Genomic DNA, 22,969 nt, shown 5'->3' with positions numbered 1-22,969 from the left:
TTAAAGTACATCAGTTTTCTCAACTGTCAAATGAGGATAACATTTTGACTCATTGGGTGATTGTGATGCATGACTAATGAAAATAATTGTAAAACACTTTGCAAGTTAAAGTGTGATATAAATGCTAAATAATAGTTCTTTATTATGATGATGTGAAAATTAGCAACATGCTGTCTATTGGAGGCCTTAAGTTTCTTTTGAGAAGGTGATATATTTTTATAAATTCTGTTATATCACTTTAGAATGTTAAGAGTTTTACAAGGCTGGGCGCCGGTAACTCATACCTGTAATCCCAGCACTTTGGGAGGCCGAGGCGAGTGGATCACGAGGTCAAGAGATCGAGACCATCCTGGTCAACATGGTGAAACCCCGTCTCTACTAAAAATACAAAAAATTAGCTGGGCATGGTGGCGCGTGCCTGTAATCCCAGCTACTCAGGAGGCTGAGGCAGGAGAATTGCCTGAACCCAGGAGGCGGAGGTTGCGGTGAGCCGAGATCGCACCATTGCACTCCAGCCTGGGTAACAAGAGCGAAACTCTGTCTCAAAAAAAAAAAAAAAAAAAAAAAAATACAAAAAAAATTAGCCTGATGTGGTGGGGGCCTGTAATCCCAGCTACTCGGGAGGGTAAGGAAGGAAAATTGCTTGAACCTGGGAGGTGGAGGTTTCAGTGAGCTAAGATCATGCCACTGCACTCCAGCCTGGGCCACAGAGTGAGACTTCATCTCAAAAAAAAAAAAAAAAGAGAGATTTACCATCTTTGTGGTTCAGGTGAGGAATGAATTCCACCTCATGGTAGTTACAATTCTGAATGTTTAAAGGACCGATGGGAGTGACTTATTATGTCTATAGTATAGCATCACAGCCACTCAGTAGAAACATTCTCACACAAAAAAACACTGAAAAAACATTTTAACTTCTTATAGGTAACACCATAAAGACATTTTAATGCAGGATTGGGTGATTTTTGCAGTTAGGTCTGAAGAGTGACATGGTGCCATTTTAGACAAAACTAACATTCCTTGTTCCATACCAGAGACTAAATATAGAATCAGTGGCATTATTACCTATAATGTACTTAGGAAGTGCATTGAAATTTGAATCTGTTGAACTAAATTTTTCTCAGTCTTTTAAGTGACATTAACAATAGAGGAAAATTGGGATGTGGTCTAAAGATGATAAGGGAAAACTGAAATGGTCTGCTGATGTGCTGGGAACTTTACCCTGACACCTCAGCTGGAATCTTGTATATTGTTTTCAGTATAGGGACCTGTGTGTTTCTAATTTTAGAATAAAGTAACAAAGTTTTTAGCGTTATGCAGGTTGGAATTGAATCTTTTTTTCTGGAATTTGATTTCTCTCACAATCCATTACCATTTTGTATCAGGGACAAGTGAAAGGCTTAGGTTTCTTTTTCTCTTTGATAGGAAGATCGTACTTGATTTTGCTGTATTCAGGCATTATCTGCTTTTCTTTTGCATTTGCATTTGGTGACTGCTAAAAGGGTCCTTGAATAACATGCTTTCACAGCAAAGACAATTGACTACTAAGTTTACTTTCTTAGAGATGTTTTATTTCTGTGGTTTGTATTAAGACTTCCTGTTATTTGCTTCCATCATTGGCCTTGTTCATTCTAGGCTGAGGGATTGGCTTCAACTGTTTTACATTCACAGGCAAAGGTTCATCTTATATTCATATTTTAGTTCTCTTGGATTTAATTTGTAGCCTACCTGTATGCATTGTATTGAATAGTTTCCTTCCTAGATTAGGTATTTCATAAAACTTCTAAATATTTTTAGGAATTTATTACTTATGCTTCACATCTTTATCATTATTTATTTCATTCAGAATAGTCCAAGTTTCTCTGGAAGCTTGCAGTTGGCAGTGCTATCAAGGCAAAATGCCTTTGCACTGTATGGAGAAAGCACTTTCCACCACTACCTAACAATATGGAATATATATAATTTTTGACTTTATGTATTTCTTCTGTGATTAACTAGTATATTCTTTGAATATTTTCCTCTTTGGTTATTTGTCTTCGTCTTATTGACTTATAAAAGTTATTTGTATATTGTGGCATTACACTATTTTTTTATTTATTAAATATTCTTTTAAGGCTATGAATAAGAAGTGAGAAGGGAGGCTATTGCATTAAATGCTAATCCAAAATGGTGTTTGGTTAAATTGTTTTATTGTTTGCCTTGATTATTTAAGCAATAGTAAGCTTCTTTTGTCTCTCCCCTTCCAAAGATGCATAGAAAAGCTCCTTCTGTCTGAAGTAAAGTGTTGGCTCTGTGTTGGTTATAATTTGCTTTTTCTGGCTTGCACAGCCTTCTTTTTGTTTTCTGTCTTCTGACAGATTATAGGATTGTGGGGAAACAGCGTCCAGGGCTTTTTCAGGAACTGTGCCATTTTGTCTACAGGAGAAGCCATTGGCTTTGGCACTAGAAGAGAATTGGCTGTGCATTTAAAGATGCCAAATCATGCTCGATTCACAAGTTTACTGTCTCATTTTGTCTATGTGTGTGAAACTTTTTCAGGATTTTGGCTTTTTATTTTTTCTACCATGTGCTATCCCATCAGGATGAGAAATTGACAACTTACCCCTTCTCTCTAGCTCTCTACTCCCAGAACATACAACCTGAACATCCTAAACCATAACAAATGATGGAGCTGTCATTTTGAAGATTGGGGAAAATATACCATACAAGTGTTTCCCTTTGGCACCCTTATTGTGACTTTGAGCTTTAATTCTGGTTTATTAGTCATTCCTATAGAGTCTTTTTTTTTTTTTTTTTTTTTTTTAAGACAGGGTCTTGCTCTGTCACTCAGGCTTGGAGTGCTGTGGCACAATCATAGCTCACTATAATCTCCAACTCTTTACTCCTGGGCTCAAGTGATCCTCCTGCCTCAGTCTCCCAAGTAACTGGAAGTATAAACCACACCACTACACCCCACCTTCATGCCTTTTAAACTGTATAAAATTGATTTTGAAGCCTTACCAAGTAGTTATTTTAGCAAATCTTCTTTACCAGATAATGCTTCTACTTTCTATAGATAGAAGTTTAAAGGTACCATCCAGATATAGGTTATTTCCATTTAGATTAAGGCCAGAAAGGTTGTTAATAGGAGAAAAAGCCAGTTTGGATAGGCTTGTTTGTCTAGTGTGAATTATTATATATAGGTGCATGGGAGGATCTCTTCCAGGAATGATTCTCCTTCTGTCCTGTTCCATATCCATAGTCTCCCAAAGTCTTGGGTTTGATTCTGTATTCTGCATTCTCTTTTGTAGTTTGCCTTTTATTATTTTTATTTTTTGGGGGGGATGGAGTTTTGATCTTGTTGCCCAAGCTGGAGTGCAATGGCGCAATCTGGACTCACTGCAACCTCTGCCTCCCGGGTTCAAGTGATTCTCCTGCCTCAGCCTCCCTAGTAGCTGGGATTACAGGCAGCCACCATGCCCAGCTAATTCTTTGTATTTTTAGTAGAAACCGGGTTTCACCATGTTGGCCAGGCTGGTCTCGAACTCCTGACCTCAGGTAGTCCATCTGCTTCAGCCTCCCAAAGTGCTGGGATTACAGGTGTGAGCCATTGTACCTGGCCTTATTATTATTATTTTTATTTCTTTTGAGACAGAGTCTCACTCTGTTGACCAGGCTGGAGTGCAGTGGCACGATCTCAGCTCACTGCCATCTCTTGTCTCCACGGTTCAAGCAATTCTCCTGCCTCAGCCTCCTGAGTGGCTGGGATTACAGGCATGTGCCGCCATGCCCTGCTAATTTTTGTGTTCTTAGTAGACAGGGTTTTGCCATGTTGGCCAGGAAGGCCTCAAATTCCTAGCCTCAGATGATCCGCCTGCCTCAGCCTCCAAAAGTGCTAGGATTACAGGCGTGAGCCACCAGGCCTGGCCACTATTATTTTTATTTTTTATTTTTTTGAGTCGGAGTTTTGCTCGTTACCCAAGCTGGAATGCAATGGCGCGATCTCAGCTCACTGCAGCCTCTGCCTCCTGGGTTCAAGCTATTCTCCTGCCTCAGCCTCCTGAGTAGCTGGGATTACCTGCCACTATGCCCAGCTAAGTTTTGTATTTTTTAGTAGAGACGGGCTTTCACCATGTTGGCCAGGCTGGTCTCGAACTCCTGCCCTCAGGTGATCCACCCACCTTGGCCTCCCAAAGTGCTGGGATTACAGATGTGAGCCACTGCGCCGGCCTTATTATTATTTTTTAAAAGGCATATTTTCCCTAAATAACTAAGTACTTTAAAAACAAAGATCATGTCTTATTCATCCTTTTGTCTCTGGGGTCTAATAGAATTTTGGGCATACAGGAATACAGTACATATTTGGTAAGTAAAACAAAATCCCAGATACAATGAATGAATTTTTATACTCCCCTCTAGTGTCTGAAAGAGAAAGTGCAGCCAGTTAAAAACCTTTACTGTTTTTTTTTGTTTTAAAGATGGGGTTTCACCGTGATGGCCAGGTTGGTCTTGAACTGCTGACCTCAGGTGATGCACCCACCTCTGCCTCCCAAAGTGCTAGGATTACAGGCGTGAGCCACCGCACCCGGCAAAACCTTTACTGTTAAAGAACACCTTGCTACATTAAAGTAATAGTGCAAGGAATTCCCTGTGTCATGAGTGTTTGAATTCTGTAAATATCACGTAGCAGGTCTTGATGAGAAAACTGTCTTTTTTTTTTTTTGTCTGAGATGGAGTTTCACTTTTGTTGCCCAGGCTGGAGGGCAATGGCGAGATCTCGGCTCACTGCAACCTCCATCTCCTGGGTTCAAGTGATTCTCCTGCCTCAGCCTCCCAGGTAGCTAAACTTACAGGTGCACACTACCACACCCAGCTAATTTTTGTATTTTTAGTAGAGACAGGGTTTTGCCATGTTGGCCAGGCTAGTCTCGAACTCCTGACTTCAGGTGATCCACTTGCCTCAGCCTCCCAAAGTGCTGGCATTATAGGCATGAGCCACTGTGCTCAGCTGGATATTGTCTTTTTAAGACTGTTTACCTTCTTTTCAGGCTCAATCGTTGTTTTGTGTGTTTGTTATTCTGTTCTACTGGAACTGTATCATTGTTTTGATTGGAGTAAATTAAGTGTCAAAGTTACATTTTAATTTTTTTGCTTGTTATAAATGCTGCCATTTGGGAAATTTGTAAAAATTTGCTCAAGAAATAATGAGGTGCAAACTGATCAGTCTAGAGGGATGTTACCTAGTTTTTAGTCTAGCCTATTTATCTTTTCCATCTATTTCTGAGAGATATTTATGTTTTAGTATCTTTTACTGACTATAAAAGTAAGACATGTTCAACATAACTTAAAGATGATAAAATCTGTAATTTCACTAAGCTAATCTAGTAAAAATGAGAAAAATCTGTAATTTCACTAAGCTAATCTAGTAAAAATGAGAAAATTAATGCTTTTTATTTTATTTATTTATTTATTTAGAGACAGAGTGTCACTTGCCCAGGCTGGAGTGCAGTGGCAAGATCTCAGCTCACTGCAACCTCTACCTCCTGGTTTCAAGCAGTTTTCCTGCCCCAGCCTCCCAAGTAGCTGGGATTACAGCCCCCCGCTACCATGCCAGGCTAATTTTTTTTTTTTTTTTTTTAGAGACGAGGTTTCACTGTGTTGGCCAGGCTGGTCTCGAACCCCTGACCTCAAGTGATCTGCCCGACTCACCCTCCCAGTGTGTTAGGATTACAGGCATCAGCCAGCATGCCGGGCCTTAATTTTTTTATTTTTATTCTTTTGAGACAAAGTTTCACTTTGTTGTCCAGGCTGGAATGCACTGATGCCATCCCAGCTCACTGCAGCCTCAACCTCCCAGGCTCAAGTGATCGTCTCACCTCAGCCTCCCAGATAGCTGTGACTACAGGTGCACATCACCATGCCCAGCTAATTTTTGTATTTTTTGTAGAGACAGGGTTTCGCTGTGTTGCCCAGGCTGGTCTTGAACTCCTGAGCTCAAGTGATTTACCCACCCCGGCCTCCCAAAGTGCTGAAATTATAGGCATCAGCCACTGCAACTGGCTCACCTTTTTATTTTTTAAAAGATACAATAAAACAGATTATCTTCTTTACTTCTCCCTACTTGTACTCTTATTCTTTCTCTCAGTGATAACTACTGTTGACAGACTGGTGTGTATACTTCTAGATATTATACTGGACCAACAGATGTATATTCACCTGTGCTTAAAAAATAGATGTGATCGGCCTGGCATGTTGGCTCACGCCTGTAATCCCAGCACTTCGGGAGGCCGAGGCAGGCAGATCACTTGAGGTCAGGAGTTTGAGACCAGCCTGGCCACCATGGTGAAACCCCGTCTCTACTAAAAATACAAAAATTAGCTGGGTGTGGTAGTGTGCACCTGTAAGTTTAGCTACCTGGGAGGCTGAGGCAGGAGAATCACTTGAACCCAGGAGGCAGAGGTTGCAGTGAGCCAAGATTGCACCACAGCATCATGTTACTGCATTCCAGCTTGGGTGACGGAGTGAAACTCCATCTCAAAAATAAATGAAGTAAAACAGGCATGTCGTACAGCTCCTTTTTCATCCTCCAGGAGTTCTGAGGTTGTTATAGATGAAAAGTTTTGAGCTCCAAGGTAGACTAGGCGCTTAATTTTAATGTTTTGTTTTGTTTTAAATTATAGTAGTGTTTGGGGGGATTAAGGAGTGTTGTAGAGTATGATGTAGATATTTAATGTCATGCATTTGCAAGAACTCTGAACAAAAATGACAACCTAGGTAATAACTTGCCTTCCCTGACCCCTATTTTGTTTTTTTATTTTATTTTATTTATTTATTTATTATAAGATGGGGTTTCACCATGACAGCCAGGCTGGTCTTGAACTCCTGACCTCAGGTGATCCACCCACCTTGGCCTCCCAAAGTGCTAGGATTACAGGCGTGAGCCACCGCGCCCGGCCCCCTATTTTGTTTTTCTTTCTTTCTTTTTTTTTTTTTTTTTTGGCATTAGGGTCTTACTCTCACGCAGGCTGAGTGCAGTGGCATGGTCTCTGCTCACTATGGCATGAGTCACCACGCCTAGTTACTTTAAAAAAATTTTTGTTTGTTTTGAGATGGAGTCTTGCTCCGTTGCCCAGGCTGGAGTACAGTGATACGATTGTGGCTCACTGCAGCCTCCGCCTTCTGGGTTCAAGTGATTCTCCTACCTCAGCCTTCCAAGTAGCTGGAATTACAGGTGCCTGCCACCACAACCAGCTAATTTTTTTATTTTTAGGAGAGACAGGATTTCACCATGTTGGCCAAGTTGGTCTCAAACTCCTGACGTTGTGATCTGCCCACCTTGGCCTCTCAAAGTGATGGGATTACAGGCATGAGCCACTGAGCCCAGCTACTTTTAAAATTTTTGGTACAGGTGGGGTCTCACCATGTCGATGTTAACCAGGCTGGTCTCGAATTCCTGGGTTCAAGTGATTCACCTGCCTTGTACTCCCAAAGTACTGGGATTACAGGTGAGACACACCGCACCTGGCTGGTTTTTCTTAAATGAGCCCCATGTAGTGCTTTATAGCTACACCCAAGAAAATATACCACAGTGTTTAGCATATTCTATTCCAACAGCGTTATGCCCCTAATGTTGGCATTAGTGACTGAAGTTTTGGTGCAGCCTGCCAATTACTCTCAGCCTGGTGGTTGCTGAGGGTATGTTCCCCATAAAACTAGGTAGGTGATTGAACAAGGATTAGGTGTTTGCTTCCTAATTGTTCTGAAACCTGCTGTCTTGGGATTTTACTGGATTGGAGACATCCAGTTAAATACATTGGACATTTTGTATCTGAAACAGGTTGAAGTCAACTATGTGTGGTTTTTTCCATGTGTTTTTTTCTTTTTTGGCCGATGATTTGATATATTCCCTTCTCCACCCCACAAACTTCCAGATACGTACTTTTTCCACCTTCCCCCCCCCGCCCCCCGCTCCTTAATTTCTGCGTCACGGGAAGCAGGAGTTTCCGACAGGGAGGATTGATGTGTGTAATTGATTTAATATGCAATCCTAAATCCGTCCACTGTTACAGTGCAGTGCAGTTGATTAGACCAGAGGCAGAGAGGCTTGGGGAGCATCTTTTTACTGTCGAGTGTCTCCAGGTGGCAATTGCTGTTGAAGTCTGAGGCACTCTGGGAGGTATCGCGTGGGTAGGGGGTCTCCTAGTACCCAGGCAGAGTGGGAGGGGGCAGGGGGACAGAGAGAGAAGGGGCGCCAGGCAGCCCGGCTTCACCTGGCCCAGTTACGGGATGCTTGGCTCCTGGCTTTGGGGTGGGGGCCAGGAGAGTTGGGGGCAGCGCTAACAAAGAGGAGCCGAGTCGGGCCGGGTCCGCGGGTAGCGGGCCTATCCCGGTGGCTGACCTCCCTGTGGGCCTCTGCAGTTGGCTGCTTGGCGAGTCGCTCTGCTGGCTCCCTGGCTCGCCATTGGCTGTGCAGACAGGAGGGGGGCTCGCGAAGAGCCGGGGCGAGGGGGCGGGGCTGGCTTCCGGCGGCGGAGGGGAGCTAGCGGCAGCCGGCTGGGGGAGGGGGTGTCGGCGCACCACGGAGTGCTGCGCTCCTTGAGCCTGGCACTCGGAGCAGCCGCCTCCCCCTCCCCCGCCTAGACCTCTAGAAGCCCCATCTCTTCTGTCCTCCCTGGGTGGGGGTGAGCTGGGCTGAGCTGTCCCAGGCTGGCGGGGCGGAGCCAGGAGCCCCACCGAGCGCTGCGGAGCGAACCTCACCTCCTTTCCAGGGTGCAAGGTGTGTGTGTGCTTTTTCTAACGTGACCCCGACTTCAGCCGACTTAACCTTGTAAGAAAAGGGGAAATGGAATGAGAAGTAGTATCTGTGGATCCCATCAGATTATTTTGGTTTTCTATTTCTACCCTTCATCCGTTTTTTTTCCTTCCCTTCATCTCACCCCTGCAGATGGGTAAGGAGATTCAGGACTCTTATCTCTTTTTACTGATGTGTCGATATCGGTCGCGTAGTAAAATGCACGGAGAAGAAAAGCGCTTTTTGTGTGGTATCTGATGCAGTAAACCGCAATTAAAAAAAAAAAAAGGCAAGCTAGGAGTGGTTATTTGGAACTGTACTGCATCCGTGTCCATTAAGGCTGTCTTCACCATTTTCCTTCTTGGGACTGCCTTGATCAGCAATAACAATCTGAAAGGAGAGGAGGTGCTAGTGGAAAGAGGGAGCAGCCCCAGTCAAATGGTGGTTAAAGGAAATCCTGATACTTGTTAGCGATGAACTCTGCTAAAGTCTCTTCCCGGAGTACATTGTCACCGGCTTTGTGTAGCAGCTCGGCTCTGTTGGAGAAACCTGGCTAAAGCAGGCAAACTTACCTTGCTGTTGCTGAAACTTATCTTTTTCTCTGTCGGTATATTTCTTATATTCACAGACCCTTGGAGGGATTAGTTTCTATCGTCAAAAACCAAAACCAAACTTTAAAAACCTCCAGATGAATTTTAATTTTTTGTTGTTGTTTTTGTTGTTTTGTTGTTGTTGTTGTTTTTGAGACGGAGTCTCTCTCTGTCGCCCAGGCTGGAGTGTAGTGGCACAATCTCGGCTTACTGGCACCCTCTGCCTCCCAGGTTCAAGCGATTCTCCTGCCTCTGCCTCCCGCGTAGCGCCACCATGCCCGGCTAATTTTTGTATTTTTAGTAGAGATGGAGTTTCGCCATGTATCAGGCTGTTCTCGAACTCCTGACCTCGTGATCTGCCTGCCTTGGCCTCCCAGAGTGCTGGGATTATAGACGTGAGCCACTGCGCTCGGCCTCGTTAATTTTCTAGAAAAGATTCCTCTCCCCAAATTTTATTAATTTGGGTGGCTGTAGCATAACAACTTAAATGAAATTGAGTTCCTTTGCTTCTTCAACTTAGGGATCCCTTCTTTCTGAAGAACACCTATCTCCAGCCAAAATTGGGAATCTCTTTAAATTGAGAAGAACGTTTTCAGTTGAAGATGGAAAATCCAAAATTTTTGATGTCAGAAACGGGTGTGTGTGTGTGTGTGTGTGTGTGTGTGTGTGTGTGTGTGTGTGTGTTGGGTGGCAACGTACATGGCACCGTTGCTTTAAGTGGGCATCTTCCACCAAATGTGTTTGAACCAGGTTTATCTTAATGTTGATTAGCAAAGAGCTGCAGTACGAGAAGGGATGAAATATCTTTTTTTTTGACAACACTTTGATAAATATTAATTTAAATGGTTCAGAATTTATGTAATACAGGTTCAGTTTCCAAAGATTGTTCTAACTGGGGTCCACTTTTGAAGACAGAATTGTTACACTGGAGCTGTCTTACAGTTTTGGCTAGATTCGTGATTTTTCTTTACATTGACTTATTATTAGATCTCTAAACAATCAGGAGCAATTTGGGATGAAAGCAAGTATTATAAAAAATAGAGATAGTGGGATAGGAAACCATCTCAGTTGTGGAAATATTAGGGATTACTTTTCCCTGTTACTACCTTTTTAAAAAATAAAATCTCAAGTACCTTAGATTAGACATGTTACTAAAAAGTAGATTCACAGTAATCCTGTGTCAGGTTTTGGGTTTTTACTTCATTACTCATTTGTCCCTTAAGGCTCCATGAATTGTGTTTAAATTGGGAGGGAAAGGGGATCCCCCGGATGTTGACTTAGTTAACTTTATTACTGAGAGTGAACTGTTAAAAATCACTGATTGAAACCTTGACAGTTAGCTAGCATATAAAACAAAGTCAGCTAGTATATAAAACAAAGTGCGCTTTGATGTCTAAGGTATACAAAGCTGGGGAAGTGACCAAAAAACCAGTTGGAAGGTGGGGTACAATGGCTCACGCTTGTAATCCCAGCACTTTGGGAGGCTGAGGTGGGAGGATCACTTGAGGTCAGGAGTTCAAGACCAGCCTGGCCAACTTGGTGAAAACCCCGTCTCTACCAAAACATAAAAAAATTAGCCGGGCGTGGTGGCACACTCCTGTAGTCCCAGCTACTTGGGAGACTGAGGTGGGAGAATTGCTGGAATCCGGAAGACAGAGGTTGCAGTGAGCCAAGGTTGTGCCACTGCACTCCAGCCTGGGTGACAGAGTGAGGCCCTGTCTCAAAAACAAACAAATAAACAGTTGGAGGCTGTAAGATTTCAACTCACTTCTACCAAAAAACAAGTCACCCTTCTATTTGATATCTAGGTGGTATTTAAGTTCTCTACCCATGGGTGAGCAGTAAGTACAGCTTTATAGAGTTGTATTATACTTCACTCACTTTCTTTTTTTATATTGCTATTAAATTTTAATTTTTATGTTTTGTAGAGAATGAGGTCTGGCTCTGTTGCCCAGGTTGGTCTCAAACTCTTGACCTCAAGCAGTCCTCCCAGAGGCCTCCCAAAGTGTTGGCATTAAGGTGTGAGCCACTGCGCCCCTCCATGTCCGACATTTCTGTTTTCTTGACTGATTTGTATGATCAGTATTTTGCATGGCGCAATGATTAGGGGTCCCTGAAAACATTTTCCCAGGAGACAGAAGACTATGTATAGAACTGATTGATCATAAGTGTATTTGCACTGATCTCCAGATATCATGTAAGGGGCATGGAAATACTGGAATTTGGTCATCCACAAGAAAACAATTATAGAATGTCATAATCTCTTAGGCTGAGGGAACATAGTGCTGGTTGAGGTTGAAGTAATTGATTTAATTTTCTTTAGCAGTCTGTTCTTATCCATCCTGCTTATTTCTTCTTTTCTTTCTTTTTTTTTTTATTTTAAGACAGTCTTGCTCTGTCGCCCAGGCTGGAGTGCAGTGGCACAATCTCTGCTCACTACAACCTCTGCCTCCCAGGTTCAAGCAATTCTCCTGCTTCAGTCTCCTGAGTAGTTGGGACTACAGGCATGCACCACCACATGGCTAATTTTTTAATTTTTAGTAGAGACAGGGGTTCACCATGTTGTCCAGGATGGTCTTGAACTTCTGACCTGAGGTTATCCACCAAAGTTCTGGGATTACAGGCGTGAGCCACCGTGCCTGGGTCATCCTGCTTATTTCTGTGAGTCACGGTTTAGAATGTGTTAAGAAAAAGGGCTCTATGTTCTCTCTAAAGGGAGACTTGAGACTAATCCCCTGTTCGCATGAGAAGTATAAAATGATCCCCTTGAGAAGGTGAAGGAAGAATATTGGGCCCTTGGCATTGCTTGATTCTCATAATAATGAGCTGAGTGTTATAAGGTCTGGAATTGAGAAAAGCATACTCAAGGTGAGAAAATATTAGAAGCAAAAGAGACTCTGAAAATGCTCTCTCAGTTGTCAGAGACTTAATTTAGAACAGTGGATGGATACATACGGAGATGTAGCTGATGGTACTTTTTAGCTTTTCAGCTTTGTCTGTTCAGTGTCAGAGACAATATTTTGTGTGTTTAAGCACAACCGCCTCCCCCAGGTTTGACTCTTGGAAGCTGAATCTTTTGAGGAAGTTGTTTGCTGTGAGTCTGAATCCTGAAAGTAGAGGATTGGTGGAGTCTGTAATCTGTTTACCAGTCAGATGAGGATGTTGAATTTATTGTTGGTGAGTTATTGAACTCTTCCTAAAGAATAGTTGCTAGGCAAATTTTATCTCAATCGGTTTAACCCTCAATAGTTCACAGTCTACTCTTAGTGAGGGCCAGAGCTGTCTTTCTAATGATATTGTGCTTTAAGAATCCTTGTTGGATGTGTATGTATGTTGTTCAGTGGCTCAAAATAAAGGACTAGAATGATATATGGACCTCTCTTCATCCAGGACAATTTAGCTTTTGATAACCTGAACTAGCATTGTTATTACTTTCTCCCCTGGATCAAGTGGTTGATGGGGTTGCTCTCCAATGTTAAGATACTGTGTTTGATTATCTGGTTTTGTAACTAGTAGGGCAATGAGTTAACGCATTCATTTTGGAAACAGGCCAGTGGTAACATGGCTCTTGGGCCTGGACGTATGGAAAAATAGGACAGAGTAAACAATTGAGGGCATAAATAATGAATCTTCCAACTGAGCCCTAGGAGAGTGAGGGAGATTATCCTCAGAGCTGTTCAGTCTGGCAGTAGGAAAGAGTCCACTGAATTAATTACCTGCACTGTATTTGATACTGCAGGAGTTATGAGATTGTTAGAACCATTCAAAACAAAGTTACCATTCAGATACAAACATTTAAGCCATCTTTTTGTTTTAAACCAGACATTCAAATTGTTCATTTATTTTTTAGAATCCAGGCCTTTGTATCTTCCTTAAACTTTGTTTTATATGTTAGCATTCTGTGAACACTGGATGATCTTTTTGTTTGGTCAGATCTTAATAATTTTACTTCATTAGAGAGTTCATGATCTGTAAATATATAAAAGTCTCAAAAAAGGTTAAGACAAGAGTTTAAGCTGGACGTGGTGGCTCACGCTTCTAATCCCAGCACTTTGGGAGGCTGAGGAGGCAGATCACTTGAGGCCAGGAGTTCAAGACCAGCCTGACCAACATGGTGAAAACTCATCTCTACTTAAAATACAAAAATTGGGCCAGGCTCGATGGCGCATGCCTGTAATCCCAGCACTTTGGGAGGCCGAGGCGGGAGGATCACAAGGCCAGGAGATCGAGACTATCCTGGCCAACATGGTGAAACCCCATCTCTACTAAAATACAAAAAAATTAGCCCGGCATGGTGGCACAGGCTTGTAATCCCAGCTACTCAGGAGGCTGAGGCAGGAGAATTGCTCGAACCTGGGAGGTGGAGGTTGCAGCGAGCCAAGATCACACCACCGTACTCCAACCTGGGTGACAGAGTGAAACTCCGCATCAAAAAAAAAAAAAGAGTTTCTTCAGCCCAAGAATCATTTTCACTATTAAGGTAAATATTCTTTCTTGTGGATAGTTTTTATCCAGTGAATTAAATGAACATTGGTCTCAGCATTTCTCTGAAGTAGGGAAAATGAATGCCCTATGATTATCTAAATAACTTAAGTGATTTGATAGTGAAGCCAGACCAAGAGCCAAGGTCTCTGAATTCTTCCTTTATCTGAATTTCTAATATACCTTATTATTTTCTCTAAGAACTTTCAGGAGCCCTATTTGAAATGATTTGAAGTTTTCCTCTCTCTACCTGAGAAGCTGTTTTCGTCTCTGGTTGTGAAGGGAATCCAAAGACCAGGATGCTATTATTAATCAAGAGGAGAAAGCTCAAGATGAGGTATTGGAGAAAGAAAAGATAGAGATGTTTAAAAAAGACCAACTTGAAGATGATTATGTTTTGTTTTGGGAAAGGGGTCCCATTGTGTTGCCAGGCTGGCCTTGAACTCCTGGGCTCAAGCAACCCTCCTGCCTCAGCCTCGGAAGTAGCTGGGACTACAGGTATGCACCATGGTGCCCGACGTCCAAATTGAAGTTTTACTATGTTTGGTGCTGGTGGATCCCAGGAGGGAAATACTGGGCTCATTAGATTAAATTTAATCATGGACTGAGTTTGTTATATTGCAGCCTAACTGAAAAAGGCAGAGGGCATCTTTACCAAAATGTGGGCAGGACTCTAGTTAAGAGTTAATTCCTTAGATTCGCAGATACCAAACGATGGAAAAAAACAAAAGTTCCTTCCTGATGTGTGAATAGTCTGTTATTGATTATTCACACAGAAGGGCAAGCAGGCAAAATATAGACAGGTGAAATCAATCCAAAGATATTCTCATGGGCACATTTTTAAGCAATAGCTTTAACTTCCTGTGCTTTTTAACAGATTTTTCTAGGCATACAAACTACCGAGAAATTTGTTTTTTTCTTTGGTCATTCAGCTAAGCAGTAGGCAAGATAGCCAAGAACTTGTATTACACTTAGTTTTGTTTTGAAACAGAGATTCCACTTTTTTATGTTTCTCTCTCTCTCTCTCTCTCTCTCTCTCTCTCTCTCTCTCTTTCTCTCTCTCTCTGTGTGTGTGTGTGTGTGTTTTGTTTGTTTTTAGACAGGTTCTCACTGTGTCATCCAGGTTGGAATATAGTGTGATCATAGCTCACTGCAGTCTCTACACCCGGAGCTCAAGCATTCCTCACATCTCAGCCTATTTTGTTTGTTTGTTTTTGAGATGGGAGTCTTGCTCTGTCACTTAGGCTGGAGTGCAGTGTCACGATTCTCTTCTCACTGCAACCTCTACCTCCTTGGTTCAAGTGATTCTTGTACCTCAGCCTCCTGAATTGCTGGGATTACAAGCTTGCGCCACCACGCCTGGCTAATTTTTGTATTTTCAATAGAGAGGGGGTTTCACCATGTTGGCCAGGCTGGTCTCAAACTTCTGGCCTCTAGTGATCCGCCTGCCTTGGCATCCCAAAGCACTGCGATTATAGGTGTGAGCCACCACACTGGCCCATCTCAGCCTCTTGAGTAGGTGGGACCACAAGTTAGCATCATCATGCCTGGCTGCTTTTTTCATTTTTCGTAGAGATGGGGTCTCCCTATGTTGCCCAGGCTGGTCTTGAACTCCTGAGCTCCAATGTTCCTCCCACCTTGGCCTCCCAAGTTCTAGGATTACAGCCATGAACTATCATGCTCAGATTATGCTTAGTTTCTTAATCACCAATAGTAGTATATAACTCAGTACTGGACCTAGAAAAATTCAGCTCAGTGTAGTATCCTTGGAACAGTTTGTTTTATTTAATACTAAATATAAAATCTGTATTAGAGTTTTCCAGAGAAACAGAACCAGTAGGGTAAATATATAAGAGGGGATTAGGACTTGGCTTACTCAGTTATGGAGGCTGAGAAGTTCCACGGTATGCTCTCTGCAAGCCCAAGAACCAGGAAAGCTGGTGGTGTCATTCAGTCTGAGGCCAAAGGCCTAAGAACTTGGAGCTCTGATTGCCAAGGGGAGGAGAACATAGACATCCTGGTTCCCGAAGAGACTTGACCCTTGTTACCTAATCACACTGAGATGCTATGGAGAATTGAAATCTTTCAAGTAAGTCATACATAAACTAGGTTTTGATACTAAAATGTCTTCTTTATTGGTGTCTTCTGACACCAATATGTAATTATTCATCATATGTGGGTAACTATTGGTAGTTAAGCCAAAGAAACAAACTTCAGCTGGATGTGGTGGCTCATCCCCAAGTGTTCATCCCACTTTGGGATGCTGAAGTGGGATTACCCCACACTTTGGGAGGCTGAAGCAGGAGGATCACTTGAGGCTTGAGCCCAGGAGTTTGAGACCAGCCTGGGGAAGATGGAGAGACCCTGTCTCCATATTAAAAAATTAGGTGGGTGTGGTGATGTGTGCCTGTAGTCCCAGTTACTTAGGAGCCTGATATTGAAGGATCCCTTGAGCCCAGGAGTTCGAGGCTGCAGTGAGCTGTGATCATGCCACTGTACTCCAGCCAGGGTGAGAGAGAGCAAGACCATGTCTCTAAAAAGAAAAAAGAAGAAGCTGGGCCCTGTGGCTCATGCTTGTAATCTCAGCACTTAGCACTTTGGGAGGCCAAAGTGTGCGGATCACTTGAGGTCAGGAGTTCCGGACCAGCCTGGCCAACATGGTGAAACCCCATCTCTATGAAAATTCAAAAATTAGCTGGGCGTGGTGGCACGCACCTGTAATCCCAGTTACTGAGGAGGCTAAGGCAGGAGAATCACTTGAACCAAGGAGGTGGAGGTTGCAGTGAGCTGAGATGGTACCACTGTACTCCAGTCTGTACAACAGAACGAGACTCCCTCTCAAAGAAAAAAAAAACAAATAAACAAACCTGTCTTCTTACCAAAGCACAACTTTCTAACACTGGGCAATATATGCTAATAATCAGAGCTGTTGGCTGAAATTAAATCCATTTAGAATGGTATGTGATGAAAGTAGTACTGTCATCACTTTTGTTGTTGTTGTTGTTGCAGTTGTATAACTTTATTTGATGACCATTGGTTAGTTCTTACCCACGTTGAGTGTCTGTAGATTTTAAAAGTGGTAACAGGTACCTAAGTAACCAAAATATGGAGATTGTTATTTATTTATTTATTTGTTTGAGACGGAGTCTTGCTTTGTCACCCAGACTGGAGTGCAGTGGTGCAATCTTGGCTCACTGCAACCTCCGCCTCCCAGGTTCAAGTGATTCTCCTGCCTCAGCCTCATGACTGAGTAGCTGGGACTACAGGCGTGCACCACCACACCTGGCTAATTTTTGTATTTTTAGTAGAGATGGGGTTTCACTATATTGGTCAGGTTGACTTCAAGTGCTTCACCTGCCTCAGCCTCCCAAAGTGCTGGGATTACAGACCTGAGCCACTGTGCCCAGCCTGGAGCTTGTTTTACTGAATCTTTATCTTCATTACAGTTTCTGGACAGCCACACAGGGATACACTGTGTGAGACACTGCTTAGTTCGTTGACCCAGACAGCTCTGTTGAGCCTGCTATCAATATGTGCATCTGGGGTCCTCATGGCAAATTTCCCTCATGGCAAATTTCCAGATCTCTTTGAGTGCTTGAGGGGCTTGCTTCTTAGAGGTTCACTCCATGGATGCACTTATGAATCTCAGTAGTGTATTCTTGGGTTACCACCTGGTTGATGGCAGAACAGCCTTTCTTCTTGCCACTCTTTGCGGGAGCCATTCTGCTGGGCCCAAATTAGAGAGCAGTCATCACTTTAAAGCTGGGGGTTTCTGGCAGGGGGCAGTGGCTCATGCATGTAATCCTAGCACTTTGGGAGGCTGAGGCAGGCAGATCACATGAGGTCAGGAGTTCGAGACCAGCCTGGCCAACATAGTGAAACCTTGTCTCTACTAAAAATATAAAAATTAGCTGAGTGTGGTGGTGGGCACCTATAATCTCAGCTACTCGGGAGGCTGAAGCAGGAGAATTGCTTGAATCTGGAAGACAGAGGTTTCAGTGTGCAGAGATTGCACTCCAGCTTGGGCCACAGAGTAAAACTTCGTGTCAAAAAAAAAAAAAAAAAGCTGGCTTTCTTTCTTTCTTTTTCTTTCTTTCTTAATTTCTGTCTGTCAAATATTACAGCAGATTTTTTTTTTCCTTTGAGATAGGGTCTCACTCTGTTGCCCAGGCTGGAGTGCAATGGCATGATCTCTGCTCACTGCAACCTCTGCCTCCCGGGTTCAAGTGATTCTCCTGTCTCAGCCTCCCGAGTAGCTGGGATTATAGGCACCTGCCACTATTCCTGGCTAACTTTTGTATTTTTAGTAGAGACGGGGTTTCACCATGTTGGTCAGGCTGGTCTCGAACTCCTGACCTCAAGTGATCTGCCTGTCTCAGCCTCCCAAAGTGCTGGGATTACAGGCATGAGCCACTGTTCCCGGCCTTTACAGCAGATTTAAAAGGTGAGGTTTCCATGAACAATCACTAATTTTTTTTTCTGCATTCAGCAAAGTGTTTTTGTGAATCAGTTGCTAAGCTGAATGAAAATCAGATTTTATGCCACTTGCAGAATTGAGATGATTTAGACAACATTCATGTCGCTTCAAAGGAGAAGCATAAGCATTATTAGCCATAACTTAAAATTTACTTCCTTCCAAAAGCTAAGCACTTCTGCCATTGGCATTTTATTTATCTTCATTTTTACGATGTAAAGGATAGGACTTAAATGACTTTAAAAGGAAAGTTGTATCAAGACTGTGAGAAGCTGAAGGCAACTCATCCTAAATTAGGTTAGAAAAGTCCCATTTCCTGGGTTCATGTATGGAACCTCTGCATTACCCAGCTATTTAGTGGAGTGGTTTTACTATTATGAAGACATTAATTTTGTAGCTGTAAAAGGTATTGGTTTTGCTTTTGCTTATCTTATTCTCCCAGAACCGTTTTTTTTTCAACAGGAAATGGAACTGGTAGATTAATGAAGAATCCACATCTAATTTATTTATTTATTTGTTTATTTTTGAGATGCAGTCTTGCTCTGTTACTGGGCTGGAGTGCAATGATGTAATTTTTAGTAGAGATGGGGTTTCATCATGTTGGCCAGGATGGTCTTGATCTCCTGAGCTTGTGATCCACCTGCCTCGGCCTCCCAAAGTGCTGGGATTACAGGCATGAGCCCCCGTGCCTGGCCAATTTTTTTTTTTTAAGAGATAGGGTTCTCCCTGTGTTGTTCTCCCTATGTCAGGCTGGTCTTTGGTCTTGAGCTTTTGGGCTCAAGCAGTCCTCCTACCTCAGCCTCTTAAATTTCTGGGATTACAGGCATGAGTCATGATGGCTGGCAAGTTCCTAGTTTCTTTATCTGTGGAAATAGGACTAATGATACATACCCAAACTATCTCAAAGGGCATCTTTAGAAGACTGAGCAAGAGAATTATGTGAAAAAGCACTTTGAGGCCGGGCGCTGTGACTCACGCCTGTAATCCCAGCACTTTGGGAGGCTGAAGTGGGTGGATCGCAAGGTTAGGAGTTCAAGACCAGCCTGGCCAACATAGTGAAACCCCATCTCTACTAAAAATACAAAAATTATCTGGGGTGGTGGCACACGCCTGTAGTCTCAGCTACTCAGGAGGCTGAGGCAGGAGAATCACTTGAACCTGGGAAGTAGAGGTTGCAGTGAGCCAAGACCGTGCTATTGCACTCCAGCCTGGGTGACAGAACAGGACTCTGTCTCAGAAAAAGAAAGAAACAGAAAAAGCACTTTGAAAATTATAAAGTTCCCTTCAAATGTAAGATATTGTTAATGACATTACAAAACCACCTTTGTAAATGATTTAGCATCCTAGAATCTCAACGTTGGATTGAGTGGTCATCTGGTCCAAATTCTTTTTTTTTTTTTAGAGGGTTTCACCATGTTGGCCAGGCTGATCTCGAACTCCTGACTTCAGGTGATCCACCTGCCTCAGCCTCCCAAAGTGCTGGGATTACAGACATGAGCCACCACGCCCGGCCTAGCCCAAATTCTTAGCTACTGAAAATAAACCCTTTTCCATCATTCCTGATGAATGTTCATTACTTTTGCTTCACTATTTTCTCTGTCACTGTTGAACAAGTTCAGATTATTCTTTATGTTCACTTAAAATTGCCTTTCTTAAAAAACTTTATTAAGTTAATTTTTATCTCTAGAAATCAGACAGATCTACTCCATTATTTATATGATAGGCCCTTTTATGAAATCCTCATTCGAGATCTTCATCATCTCACCTCAAAATCACAGTAGGTGGCTGGGCACGGCAGCTCATGCTTGTAATCCCAGCACTTTGGGAAGCCGAGGTGGGCGGATCACTTGAGGCCAGGAGTTTGAGACCAGACAACATAAGGAAACTTCATCTCTACTAAAAATACAAAAATTAGCCAGGTGTGGTGGCTTATGCCTGTATCCCATCTACTCAGGAGGCTAAGGCAGGAGAATCACTTAAGCCCAGGAGGTGGAGCTTGCGGTGAGCTGAGATATTGCCATTGTACTCCAGCCTGGGCGACAGAGCAAGACTCTGTCTCAAAAAAAAAAAAAATGGCAATAGCTACTTCACTGCCTGCTTCTACCATCTCCCATTTTTCTTTCACACTTCCAGATTTATTCTAAATAGACATCTGGTCATGTTACTCTCCTTAAAACCTATCCCTATTCAGAGAAGTCTGACGTTAGCAAATAGAGTTATAACTGCCATCAGTCACAGGCAGTGTACTAACCGCTTTACAAATACCATCTCATTTAATCAACAGCACGATTATTCTGTTAGGTATTGGGTCCACTTTCTTTTTTTTTTTTTTTTTGAGACAGAGTCTCGCTTTGAGCGTCACCCAGGCTGGAGTGCAGTGGTGCAGTGTTGGCTCACTGCAACCTCCACCTCTTGGGTTCAAGTGATTCTCCTGTCTCTGCCTCCCAAGAACCTGGGATTACAGGTCCCACCACCACACCCAGCTAATTTTTGTATTTTTAGTAGGGATGGGGTTTCACCCTATTGGTCAGGCAGTTATCAAACACCTGACCCACCTCAGCCTCCCAAAGTGCTGGGATTGCAGGCATAAGCCCACCATGCCCTGCCTAGATGTTGGGTCCACTTTCATGCCAATCTAATGGTAAAAACATTGAGCTTTTACTTAAAAAAGAATAAACCCAGCTTTATTCTTTTTCTTTTCTCTTTTTTTTTCTCCCTCCCTCCTCCCTCCCCCAGCTCTATTCTTAATCTACTGTTATGTCTTTCTAGCATGAAATGTTAATATAATTTGGCATATCAGGCTTAACTCCACGTTTAGCACATACATCCAACATCCTGCTTTCCATATCAGACCATGTTGGCCAGGATGATCTCAATCTCCTGACCTCGTGATTTACCTTCCTCAGCCTCCCAAGGTGCTGGGATTACAGGTCTGAGCCACCATGCTGGCTTCGTGTCATTTAGTTTTACAGCTGCATGCCTTTCATTGTAGTAGTTTTTGACTACCCTTTCTTCTCAGTCTGGTAAATTCTTACTCAGTCTTCAATGATCTGTGCTGCTATTCTCCCTTCTTTCTCTCTGTCCCTTGAAGTATTTCATTGTTTGAATTTTCAAACAACTTTATTCACATTTCTCATCAAAGATTTTGTCTTATTTGTTTTCTCAATACATAGTACTACCACAGTGTCTGATGCATAGTAGCTGTTCAGTGAGTAAATAAATGATTAATGTCTTGCTAATTTTCTATTTCCGTTTACTTATCTATATTACAGTTTCTAGATCTCTCACTGTAATGACTGCTTCTCTATTTGTTATGTCCTGGCTGAGCTATTCCTAGGCCTTTCCACATTCATATTGGGAGTATTATATTTTAATGACTACAGAAAGTGAACATCAACCTTCCAAAATAACTTTTACCAAAAAATATTCAAAGTGGACTTGTCCTGCTGCTTTTTGGGAAAAGTTTTGATTCCATTAATTTCTACTACCTGATTGCCAGAATAGAGCCCAAAACACCTAAGAAAACATAAGCAGAGGTAGCACTTTGTATCTGCTTTTATGTTTTACCTTCTGCCACCTAAGTAGGATACCTGTGTCCCGCCTCCTTTACAGGTCACTGTTGATATAGAAACCACAGTCATCCCCCCTCCATCTGTAAAATAGAGTGACTTTTTGAGCCTCTACAATACCCTTAGGAGTCTTAGTTCCCTCAGGCTGCAGATATAGTTGAAAAGCAGTATGTGATACTAAATTCCAGAGAAATGGGCACAGTTCTTATCCAGAATTGGAGGTAAATAAATCAGGCAGCAGGAATCTGTCAGCTCCAAAGTCCATTCAGAAATGATTTAATCTTTGCTGTTGAAGCAGATCAACAATACAATTTTCCTGTGTGAAAATGAGGTTTTCTGGGCTGGGCACAGTGGCTCACGCCTGTAATCCCAGCACTTTGGGAGGCTGAGGCAGGTGAATCACGAGGTCAGGAGATCAAGACCACTCTGACTAACATGGTGAAACCTTGTCTCTACTAAAAATAAAAAAAAATTAGCCAGGTGTGGTGGCGCACACCTGTAGTCCCAGCTACTTGGGAAGCTGAGGCAAGAGAATCACTTGGACCCAGGAGACAGAGGTTGCAGTGAGCCAAGATCGCACCACTACATTCCAGCCTGGGAGACAGAGTAAGACTCAGTCTCAAAAAAAAAAAAGGTTTTCCAGGATTCTGTTAAAAGAAGACAAATTGTTAGTATTACAAGCAGTAGCTTCTGTCTTTGCATACTGTCTCTTCTTACTACTATATACAGGTGGCACGTGGTGCATCTAGTGCATAGTAGTATGATGTGGAAATCAGACCACAGTGCTTTACTTAGGGCATCCAGGGGAAATTTAACAGTTCTCAGTAACTCTCAGCCTTAATGGGCTTGGTTATTGTTAAAATTCATCTTTATCAAAGGAAGCACCAGTTAATGATTTTTCTCCTGGCCCAACATGCTGGGCATTAACTGGAATTGCTGAGTGATTTGCAGTGGAGAAATCATGAGAGCAATTTCATGTTTGTCCACAAATTATCATTAGCAGTTTCATTTGCAGATTGAAGGAGCAGGAGGAATGGGCTCTTCGCCAGTTACAGCTTCCCTCCGATTAGGGTGTTAGTTCAGT

General features: G+C 42.7%; 1 protein-coding gene across 11 annotated transcripts in view; it reads left to right on the top strand.

Annotated features, from left to right (window-relative positions):
• The window catches only part of FAM222B (family with sequence similarity 222 member B), an 82,095-nt gene that overhangs the window by 25,350 nt on the left and 33,776 nt on the right, over positions 1 to 22,969 (top strand). The window contains exons 1-3 of one of the 11 annotated variants that reach the window (XM_012449338.2): positions 8,939 to 9,591; positions 13,699 to 13,840; positions 14,044 to 14,179. The exons of 5 other annotated variants lie outside the window; for them this stretch is intronic. The gene's annotated coding sequence lies outside the window, so the exon portion shown is untranslated. 5 more of the 11 variants (XM_012449339.3, XM_012449340.2, XM_012449345.3 and 2 more) reach the window with 5 other exon arrangements.

The sequence above is a fragment of the Aotus nancymaae genome, unplaced genomic scaffold, assembly GCF_030222135.1.
Source record: "Aotus nancymaae isolate 86718 unplaced genomic scaffold, 86718_ANA_hifiasm-v0.15.2.pri h1tg000072l, whole genome shotgun sequence".
Classification (NCBI taxonomy): Eukaryota; Metazoa; Chordata; class Mammalia; order Primates; family Aotidae; genus Aotus; species Aotus nancymaae.
This window is presented reverse-complemented; position numbering and strand designations above follow the sequence as displayed.